At 34.3% G+C, this 12,500-nt stretch overlaps 1 pseudogene; it reads left to right on the top strand.

The window, feature by feature from the left end:
- The window catches only part of LOC137653159 (LIM/homeobox protein Lhx1-like), a 57,896-nt pseudogene that overhangs the window by 20,163 nt on the left and 25,233 nt on the right, over positions 1-12,500 (top strand).

Genomic DNA, 12,500 nt, shown 5'->3' on the forward strand with positions numbered 1-12,500 from the left:
CAACCCAAACGCCCTGGCGGCCTCTCCCCCGGGCCTCAACACTGCGACAGGACCGGGTGGCCTCTCAATGGCGATGGTGGGCGGAAGACCCAACACCCCGACTAGATCTTTGGGGGTCGTCCCGCCTACGAGTACGACGCCCCTGCTCGATCCCATGGTGGCCGATTCGAAAGTCACCAGTGCTTACGCTGGATTTAACGTAAGTCTTCATAACAACGATCCAGTCAATTAAAATTCACTTAAAGTATAACTATTAATCACATGAACGGTTATGAAATCTATATAACAATATAATTTCAATTGTATATAATTCCCGTAATATAATTCTATAAATTTCTTTAATGTACATTGTATATTTAATTTTATGTATATTTTTCATTTGAATTCTTACTCGTTCAATTTTTAATACTATATATTTCTTAAATTTTTCATTCTATAATCGATTTCACTTTAACTATATAGATCTTTCCCTTTAATTCACAATATTTTGTTTACACTTCAACTCCCTTTAATTATCAATACTATATTCAATCATCATTCTAGAACTTTTGTAATAGAAAACTAGATATTTTCTTTCGTTTTAGAAAAGAATTTCTATTGTTGAAAAAGTCTAAAAATACAAAATATGCGAAATAACATACTGTAGAGTTCCTTAGCTACTTCGGTACTTCTTGAACGCTGATCATATGTATATATGGTCAGTCACTAGGGCATTGTCATACTTGATAGGGCAATGTCACTGTCCCTTGCCTCTGCCATTCATAAGCGGCCTTTAAACCTTTAAAAATTATACAAAGAGCCGCATGATCTAGATATTATTATCACCATTATCATTATTATTATCTACTGGATTGTCATACCCATATCGTTATATTTTACCCAAGTTAATTCAACTTGTTAGTACAACCATCAACATATTCCGATTTTCTATCAACAACGCATTTATCATTTAATGATTACTATCACAGTCATCGCCGTTCGATCTGTCATTAACATCATTCTTATCAGTCACATTTTTATATCACCAATACCTATCGATGCGGCAAACAGATATGATTAATCAATTATGACAGCAGTCCAAGCATGACGGCATGCAAATGTAACGTTTGGCTCGCGGCGGCAATTTCCAGATAAGTTTGAGTAGATTTTCAATGTGAAAACTTCAATACATTTACATAAGAAAAAACTATTTCATTAAAATAGGAATTCAAATATTAATAAATTCAACAATCACTCTCTCTCTCTCTCTCTCTCTCTCTCTCTCTCTCTCTCTCTCTCTCTCTCTCTCTCTCTCTCTCTCTCTCTCTGTATGTATATGTGTGTGTATATACACAAGCTTCAATATATACATATATAAACAATATACCTATACGCATATATATACATAAATATAAACGTATATAAATTTGTATATAATGTATGTGTATAGGCTACTGTATACATTCTGCACTTATATGTGTAAGTGCTTGCTTTATTCATAGCTTTTCCTAAAAATATGCTGAAGCTCAAGATATACACGTTTTTTTATATTGTATTTTGCAGCATAATACAAAAAAAAAAAATACATAGTGTTGTATATTGGACTAAATTAAACACCCTTATCTCCTCCTAATCTTATTTCAATTTTCCTCTTTCAAGAACCACCGAAAATTTAACCGAAAATGAGCATATTCTTAGGTGGCAGAGAGAGAGAGAGAGAGAGAGAGAGAGAGAGAGAGAGAGAGAGAGAGAGAGAGAGAGAGAGAGAGAATCTTGAAATAGGCAAACCTCATTTCCCTCTCCCTGCTCTTACCACAGGAGCCATGGCTTTGCAAGAACTACCCTCCTCCTAACTACCCCTTGTTATTGTTTCGCGACAGAGCAAATGAGAAATACCTACGGTGATTTTTATTGTCACCGGTAAATGCTTTCTCAGTCGGCCAACATAGATAATTAAAAGGTCGTATCCAACGCTTATGTAAACACTTCCAAATTTCACTCTGTCCGCGGGGAACACATATTGCACTCACGTTAACCACACAGACGCTGCCAAATATAAACTGACATTGAGGAAGCGATGCAAGGCTTCTGTTTTTTAAACTCTTTAGCTAACGAACTTTAGTGTACTTTAAAACTGTTATTTTGTTATTCATTTGATGTTGAAAGTAACATTTAAAGTGACCGTAAATATCCTTTATAAAATAACACCGTAGGTAATATATTCTATTTGTGCAACCAAGATAGCAGCCTTACAACAGTAGCAAAATCAATAATAATAATAATAATAATAATAATAATAATAATAATAATAATAATAATAATAATAATAATAATAGTTTAGACAATACGATAACATGAACAAAGGCAATAAGAAATATAAAACGACCACTTCTCGAGCACAACATGAATAATTATTATAAAAGAAATAGTAATAATAATTATAATTACACTAGGTAACTGTGACAAAAAAAAAAAAAAAAAAAAAAAAAAAAACCACGACCTCAAGACGAATAATGCGTCCTGGGCTCATTTTGATTTGTTTAAGTTATTTGCAAACCGTAAAAATAGAATATAAGTTAAACAATAAATGAGCAGCTATGTATGTATATTAAATTCGAAATAGTCTGAGCACGCGACGAAAGCGCTAAAAGAATTAAAATGCAAATAAATATGAATTACGCTTCAACATTCAACAAACAAATAATGTAAACACAAAGGAAAACAAAATAAATGAGGTTTCCTACCCTCCTTGGCCATACTGTAGATCTTACAAATCTATACATTCGTCTAACTCAAACATATTTCATATATTCCAAACAAAAATTGAAACAAGTAACCAGTTGGCGATCACACAGTCTTTGATTTAGTCTATAGCAAAGGGTCTACTTTTGTACTTATATTAAAATGTAAACTCATGTTTTTGTGTTAACTAATTCGAAAATAACTCCCATCGAATTCTATAATAAGTCTGTTCCTCAATGTTGAAATATGTGTTTTTACTGTTTGATAGATTTCAGTTAAATTCTTGGTCAAGTATTATTACAAGTGTTATCATTAATACTGTTATTATAGCTTTAATTATCTTAATTAGTATTAGTGTTATTTTACTTTGGAAACTACAACCACACAAACCAAGTTAATAAAGAATTAAAGTTCGACCACTAAAATCACCACATCTACCATGATATCAATAATGATAGCAACGACAACGATAATACTTCCGGCCTCGTTGTAATCACGTTAAAAAAAATATATGTATGAATAATATATATATATATATATATATATATATATATATATATATATATATATATATATATATATATATATATATATATATATATATATATCGACTATCTCTTACCATAAACCCCGCTTAAACCGCAGCATCCGCCTCCTCTCTTTCTCGTCGACAGGTGAGCATCTCGAGCGACACTCCCCCGACCGACAAGGAACCGGGGAATTTTCACGACTCTGACGTCTCGGACGCCGAAGGCACCGGCGACCACAAAGACCAGAGCGGCAGCGGAGAATCCAAGCTGGTGGACGACGAGAAGGTGAGGCCCGGAGACGACAGTGAGGTAAGGAGGATTCCAATCAAGGTCTGTGCAGACCTCGATTCCAATCGCTAAAAGTACCGTATATTAGTACTCTTATTACTCCTTATTACTTATTGGTTGTTCTCTTCTGGGATATTTTTTTTTTTTCATTATGTGTGAAGTTTACTTCGTAAGATTGAAACTCAGTTTGTAAGTTAATGGCTTCTTGGCATTGATTCATTAAGAATGATTGCACATTTTGAAAGTCGGTGAATATAACTGGTGATAGATGGACGCAGTCTTCTTCAAAAGATTTTTAATCAGGAATAAAAAGCATAAGAAAAAATACTTCACTGTAATAAGAGATAAAAACAAATTAGTAATTAGAAATAAATTACATAAATGCTTGCGGTGATAAAAACTGTAAAATATCGCCATGAAAATTGTACGAAAAATGGAATTGAAGACGAAATGTAACCAAAAACTGAAATGAAATCATCAGCGAAAACCTGCCAGTGATGAAACAAGCGGGGAAAAAAAATCACAACAGAAAAGTTGATGTTTGTTTAAATGTCGCTTCAAATTAGAAAGACCCCAGATTGAAATTGAGGAAGTAAGTGCATAAAGGAGATACAGGAACTCCACCGTAGGAAAAACAAATTGACATAGCATATCGAAAACATTGTGAATATGTAAATACAACTCAATTAGCTAAGAGTCTTTATTTAGATATCGACACTGTAAATGACAGAAATGAAAGACGATTGAGATGGATAACAATTACGCAGTACAACAGGATTGATATTGCAAAGCATTACTTGAACGAAAAGTACGATAGATATCTCAGGAGATCCATTAGCTTCGGTATTTTTCAAAGTTTGTTTCTTAAAATCTTGAAAATGGAGTTTTGCCAACACAGACTCTTGTTCCATAACAACCCGTTGGTGAGAGAAGTCTTAAAGAGGGTTGAAGGGGGCCTGATGTGGACCCATGCCTAGAGCTAGGCTTGACAGTCCAAAGAGGAAGGCAAACAATTATGGAAAGCTCAACATCGAGAATATCCGACAGATCATCCTTTTGAAAGAAGAAAGATTATGAGAGTACGTAAAAGCAGAAGCAGAAAACGAATTCCAAAGCTTGTCAGATAAGGAAAAGAAACAGTAACCTTAAATCAAGAATAAAGAAATAATACATCTATTTGTATTTACAAAACTACGAAATGATAAACTACAAATGAGATGCTAGATGTCTACTTCACATATCTATTAAAACGAGAACATATTGAAACTTCGTTTTGATCATTTTCACATTTCTAAGATGAGTAAGAGACCAAATTTAAATCCCGAAAATTGGTATTCTAATCATAGGCTCAACTAAATACAATAGAATACTAATGTCTACAACATGACTTTTTTTATTACATCTCCCTTTATGACAAGAAACTTAATAGATGGCTGATTCAGATGTTCATATTCTTCATTACTGACAGTTGTTTTTGTTCATAAGAAAATGATATATTGATATTTATTCTTTACTTGAAAGGATCAATTTAAAGAATTGAAACTTATTTCATACAAAAATTATTCTAAGCATATATTTGTTTCATTCTACATAGGTATTTAAACACCAGTTTTATTCAAAAGATTATCTCACTATGAAGTTATCTATTAACGCTTTAATTTCAGTAAGTTATTTGTTTATAAGAAAGCACATGAAATTCCATGTTGTTAGTATTTGAAGTTTAACTTTACTGGAAAATAACCGTACCAAAATGTAAAAAAAAACAATAAAATATTTAACACGGCTAAGAGTAGCGAATTATCTCAAAACTGCCACGAACATTGATAACCTGCTTGATAAATGACATGCAAAAGTATTACCATCACACACACACACACACACACACACACATATATATATATATATATATATATATATATATATATATATATATATATATATATATATATATATAATTTTAGCCTTATCTTTTGATTCTAATCCCTGATAGCTATAGTGTTATAAGTATTAAAATCGTGTTCATGTTTCAAACCATCGTGGAAAACATTAGTATTCCTAAAACATCTGGCCATAAATATTTAATGCAAAATACTGCTTAAGGGTACACGCGGACACACTATTCTATCTCATGTCTCTTTTTCTTGCTTTTTAAAGTTTTTATAGCTTATATAGGAGATATTTACTTTAATGTTGTTACTATTCTTAAAATATTTTAATCTTCCTTGTTTCCTATCCTCACTGGGCTATTTTCCCTGTTGGAGCCCCTGGGCTTATAGCATGCTGCTTTTCCAACTAGGGTTGAAGCTTAGAAAGTAATAATAATAATAATAATAATAATAATAATAATAATAATAATAATAATAATAATAATAATAATAATAATGTACAATCTGAAAAATTAGTCTTGTTAGTAACTCAAGAATTTCTGCAATACAAAAAATAAAAAACACTCATCCATTTACATCAACTTAGTAATGATATTTTTTTCGTCGTGAGTTAACATAATTGTTGCAATTATTCATTTACATCATAAAGATACGTTATTATTTCATATATTATCGTAGTTATCATAATCACTGTCTAAGGAACATGGTCCCCATCGAGTCACATATTTCCAAGAACATAACGTAACGTCGTAATAACTATTCATTAGCTAAGAGTCCTACCTAGTTCATGAATAACGCCTTATTCATTGAAATGAACTGCATATTGGTACTGGGTTCATTCTCGTAAACTGAACTCACGCTATTGACAACAAATATCTTTTTATATTTCTTTTAAATGAGAAAATAATAAAAAAAAAAAATTTAAACGCAAAATTGAATTTTACCTACGATTTGTCTAAAATAATGGTTGTTTATGCCTTTGAAGTTTTATTCTATATATATATATATATATATATATATATATATATATATATATATATATATATATACTATATATATATATACATATATATACTGTATATATATATATATATATATATATATATATATATATATATATATATATATATATATATATATATATATATATATATCTTCTCCCATAACACGGAGTGGTGCCAGAAAAGAACAAAATAAACCACTGTCACATTCATCCTTCAATAGCGTTAATCGCTTCTTAGATCAACAAATAAAGTTAATTGCGCACCAGATGTTAGGATGCCTGAAAACCTTAAATCAATCAATCAATCAATCATTGCGCACCTCACTCCTTCCTCGCACGAAATCATGCGCTGCCCTTCCTTTTCATTACATCTTTCAAATGATCCAACCACTTCTAGGCGTTCCTATCCTCCTACATCCTACATCTGACTTACACTCACTGTCGTCTACTCATATTAAATGACCAATCACAATTCAAGCCATCATTTCACCTATAGGACTACTAATAATTTTATACCTTCTGCGCATCTCCACAGCTTCAAACGTTTTCTACCATTCGCATTCAACATCAATACTTCACTTCTATAAAAGAAAGTTGGCTCAATAATTCAATTACAAATAACCAATATGATTTCCATGGATAACTGAAGTCTCGTACTAATCTTATACACACCCCTTGCTGCCTATCTTGCATCACATTTTCTTTGACTCCCCTCTTCTCTTTACTTGTAACCATCCATTACATTTACTCCAAGACATTTATAGAATTAACCAGTCCACTCTTCCGTTGTCCATACTAAAATACATTACTACTGTACATCTTCCTCATTTCCTTTAAATCTCCTTACCTTAAACTTCCTCACATTCACATCCTACTTTTTCCTTAACGACACTTTGAAACTCTATTCCCAGCTCCTGAAGTTTCTTTCCACTGTTGCCAATCAGTGCATAGTTATCTTCCATTCCACACGCTATTCACAAATAATTTTCTTAGCCTGAAACTTCTCGCCTATATTCACTATTCTTTTTTTTTACCTAGATTATTGCATACATAAAGATATTAAAATAGCCAGCAAGACCTAATACACACTTCTTAAAACTCCTGTTCATATCAAACCAGTGACTTTCCATCTTACATACTCTAAATGCGGTTCGTCGAACACGGTTCGACAGACAAGTGTCTAAAGTGATGCTTGAACGTCTGAACGGGATATTTGGTTGTCGAACATGTTCGTCGAACGGTTCGAAGAAAGTCTGTTCTCGCCTGACTTTTGTGAGCGGGGCTTCATTGATCACAAACCTAATGCATTTGCGGCTGACTCAACCTCTTCGAACCGTTTGACAAGCAGATTCGACAACCAGGTTCGACGAACCGTTCGACCGTGTAAACCCCGCTTAACACGCGCTTTGCTCCGTCAAAAAACATCTAATTACCCTCAGCAACATGCCATCTAATCCATACATTCCTAAGTACCCTACACATTGCCTTTCTAGATTTATTGATTTGGAGTTTTCTGGCATTCTGACATCGAGTCATTGCCGCCGATAACAAACGATATCGGTATCAATCCTTCGATGTCAGGATGCCAGAAACTCCAAGTTAATCAATCAATCAATCTACTTAAGTCTATCACAAGCTTTTTTTTTACCATATCCAACAAACACTCCCTGCTCACCCCATGAGAGGGTTAAAGAAATGTCCCAATCTATTTCTTTCTCCTACTCATGTCCCAATATATTTCTTTCTCCTACTAATAATTGATCTATTTTCACTTGATATGCTATTAGTCTTTCCCAGTCTCCAAAACTCTTAACTGCATTTATACCTAAATTTTTTATACTTTCCTCCCAAACTTGTATCTACCTTAACTTTTGCGTCAACCAAATAATGATCATATATAACACCAGCCATTTCTCTTCTCGTCATGACAGTCATCAACTTGTTCTTCGATGTCACCCGTACTAGCGAATAATCTAACAAACCCCATCCCTCACTATTTCTTTTTCTCAAGTATGCTTATGTTCTTGAGGAATCTGACATAATGCATTTTCGCAAACACATTTGTATATGTATATCTCCATTATCATTTACTCCAAGAACACTAAAACCAACAAAACCTCTAATAGAGCCATTTGAACTGTCATTATTTTCTCTAGACCATGAACACTTTAAAGGTTTAAAGGACACTCATGAATGGCAAAGGCAAGGGACAGTGATATTGCCCTATCAAGCAGGATAATGCCCTAGAAACTGACCATATACAGTATACATATGATCAGAGCCCAAGCCCCCTCTCCACCCAAGCTTGGACCAAGGAGGGCCAGGCAATGGCTGCCGATGGAACAAATAGACCTATAGGCTCCCCCAAAATACCCATCCTTAGCTCATAAGGATGGTGAGGTTGAAGCGACCAAAGAAACTAACGAGTTTGAGTGGAACTCAAACCCTAATCTGGCGTTCACGTCATGGATTACCACATCGGCCACCACAACCCTAATATTAATAATAACAATCAACTGTTACACTTACGACTTCCCCATAAAGTTATCCTATTAACACCAATTTCTACTTTCACCAGCCACCAGTCTTTCTGAAACTAGAACCATTGCCCCATCCCTAGCCCTACACAATTCAGCCAACCAAGAAACAATCCCTTTAAGCCTTTAGACCCTTCCCATTCATGGAGACCATATCCTTTCACTTTTGTTACATGAAGTTCCAAGGTACTTGACGTTCTATTATAGACAAAATCAGCCAGCATACATTTCATCTAATCTGCACCACATACATGCACATTCAAAACCCGCAAAATTGTTATCTTCCTTTTCTGTTAATATTTCTATTTGCAATACAATACTGGGTATAAGGCCGAATCCCAATGCTCCTGGATTATAAGGTATTTTCATTTAGTGACATCCTACTAATTTAAATTGAGTATCCTCGTCCTCAGGAGAGAAGGACAATCTGCCATCTAGGAGACATTTCCTCCAAGCAAAGAGCGCAAAATCATTACCAAGTTGCTTCTCTCCCTTGAGATACAATATAACTGCATCCAAGATCATTGGCAAATAATAGGGAAGCATTGTCCAAGCTGTGCAGATTACTACCACAGAGGTATCAGTTCTAAATAAATGCAGTTATCCTCAAAAGGAGAGTCTTATCTACATTTACATGGCAATTTCATCCTCAAAGGGATTCCCAAACTCTATACTAGATAATATTCTATCCTGGAACATGGTGCATCAGCATATAAAGCTCAGGCTCTTCCTAAGGAAATACTGTATGGGTGCTTACTACCGCCAAAGTAGCAGTTAATATAAAGTGACAGGCCTTATCAATACAAATATACAGATGTATATACAGTATATATATATACATATATATATATATATATATATATATATATATATATATATATATATATATATATATATATGCATGTATAAGTATATATAGATCGAAGAACAATAATAGGTCAGACGAATACCAAAGATCATCGGAAAAAAAAACTAACGCACATATAAAACAAAAAAAAAAAAAATAGTGTATATTCCTAGAACATAAACACCTAAAAAGTGTTTTATTGCAATCATTCCCATACTCTGACTGACCTTGCAGGGTGGCAACAAGCGTCGAGGACCGAGGACGACCATCAAGGCGAAGCAGCTGGAGATCCTGAAAACGGCCTTCGCCACCACGCCAAAACCCACCCGACACATCCGGGAACAGCTGGCTAAAGAGACGGGCCTCCCCATGCGGGTCATACAGGTAAGGAGGAGTGTTTGGCACCTCGGAAAGACCTCAGAGCTCAAAGGGCTTGTTGGCTGCATGTATTAATTTTCTAAGGAATTACTCGTAGTAATTTATGAATTGTAGATGTGCGGATTATCTTGAGGGTGGAGTGAAAAGGTTAATCTATTCCCTCCAAAATAACTATTCTATTGATATATTTTCTTACTTCAGACAGCAGGTTCAAAAACCTAAGTCTTAGAGAGAGAGAGAGAGAGAGAGAGAGAGAGAGAGAGAGAGAGAGAGAGAGAGAGAGAGAGAGAGAGAGAGAGAAACTTATTGGTGTTCATAAGCATACACCGCAAAGCTAAGTCTAAATAAGAGGGAAATACGATGGAATATGCAGCAAATTACACGACCGGACATAAATCGCCTAAAAAGAGCAAATAATTAAAACCTGGTCATAATCATTATCGAAAAACGATCACAAATCGAAACCACAGTCGCCGGGTACTTTTGCAAGTGCAAATGACGAACCGCGAAAAACCCACTGAATGACGAGACAAGCACCGCCATCTGACGCAAAGAAAAGAATCGGAAAGAGAGAAATCGGAAACGCTAATAACCAGCAATAAACAAAGGCAAATCGCCATTCTGTGTTGTACTTTCCATACATTTTTAAAGAGAATTAAGTCGCCTATGTCATACTGGAATACGACACGTACAAGGGGGGCATAAGCAGAACGCAAGTGCATCCCGGGGTCATTTCCGATAGGAATCGTCGTAAATTGTACGATAATAGCCTTATATTCCCCTCTCCCCTTGAGTAATGAGAGGGGACAAATAGAAAAATGATTACGTCTCATGATTTATACATTAGAGGGAACCACCACCAGTGTGAAGTATAAACTTTCTTCTTCGGTGACTCCGTGGAAAAAAAAGAAAAAAACTCATTCTAATTGTCGATAACTCACTTCCCTTAAGAATTATAGTCCTAGAAATGTCCGAGTTGTAGCTCTATTTCTTTCAGTGGGAAGAAATAAGGAAGAGTTATAAGGAAGGGACAACTAGATCAATAATGATATATTCTCAACGCAAATAAGAAATCAGGTCATAAATTAGTTCATACACATACGATACATATGGATAGCTCACCTGGCGGTGAGAGGAAGCAGCTAAACAAGCAATAATGAGAGAGAGAGAGAGAGAGAGAGAGAGAGAGAGAGAGAGAGAGAGAGAGAGAGAGAGAGAGAGAGAGAGAGAGAGTGCAATGTTATACCAAATCTTACAAAATCTACGGCTGAGATGTAGCAGGAAACCATAAAAAATGAAATACATAAATGTAATAAGTAGGGTAACGTTATTCCAGCAACAATCACTTTGGCAAAATAATTGTTCTTTAATTAGCATAAACAAACGCAACGTAAAATTACGGTCTCGTTTGTTCTGTAAGAAAAAAAAAAAAAACATTGAAGTATTCTAGATACACGGCGCAACATATCTTCGTCACTAATTAACTCACTTATTAATTACACACAACACTATTTACAGGAACTAAAAGTCTAAATACTCTAATTTTCATAAAAATATATAATCTATATATCATTACTCTACTATGGTAAAAAAAATGAATGACTGATTCAAGATATATATGAATGAAATTTTTAATCCACATTTTCCAAATTTCAAGTATCAATACGTATCACAATCTATTTCCACACTGAAAACATTGGTAAAAAATATGGTGTGTTTTTATTTTGTTTTACTGGTCTGATTTTTAACGTTTTAGTGTGAAAAAAAAAAAGTTTTCGTTGTTTGATGGGGCAAATTATATACCTATTAGCAAAAGTTAAGACTTTTTCGCCATTTGAATGGTCATTAAAATAAAGGAAATATCAGATCAAACATGAATCACCATCCATTTTCGGTCACAATCTTAAGAATAGCCAATTCAAAAGACCAAGCTACTGTCAAAAGACTCCAATATGCCTCGATGTCTCACATATAACATACTAAAAGGTATGATGTCCATTAAAGCATTAAAGCGAGTTTACTCTGACTCTCTTCGGGCGTTGCCCACTCCAGACTAATAAGGTTTATTACAGGTTTTAATTATCCCTAGTACACAAACAAGATAGGTTATCCTTCAGTTTGATCCTCTTTCATATGAACTTGGGAGCAGATTTTATTTACGCAAATCAGAGCTGTCTTGAAGCATATTCAGGTGGTCGCATATGACAGATAGCAGAGACAAACTATGGTATATTCTTGTGACGGCATCATAGTAATAATCTATCAATTACATGACGTTGCTGTGCATTTTCTTGTTTAAGATTTCTTCGA

Source organism: Palaemon carinicauda, chromosome 14 (assembly GCF_036898095.1).
Source record: "Palaemon carinicauda isolate YSFRI2023 chromosome 14, ASM3689809v2, whole genome shotgun sequence".
In the NCBI taxonomy this organism is placed as follows: domain Eukaryota; kingdom Metazoa; phylum Arthropoda; class Malacostraca; order Decapoda; family Palaemonidae; genus Palaemon; species Palaemon carinicauda.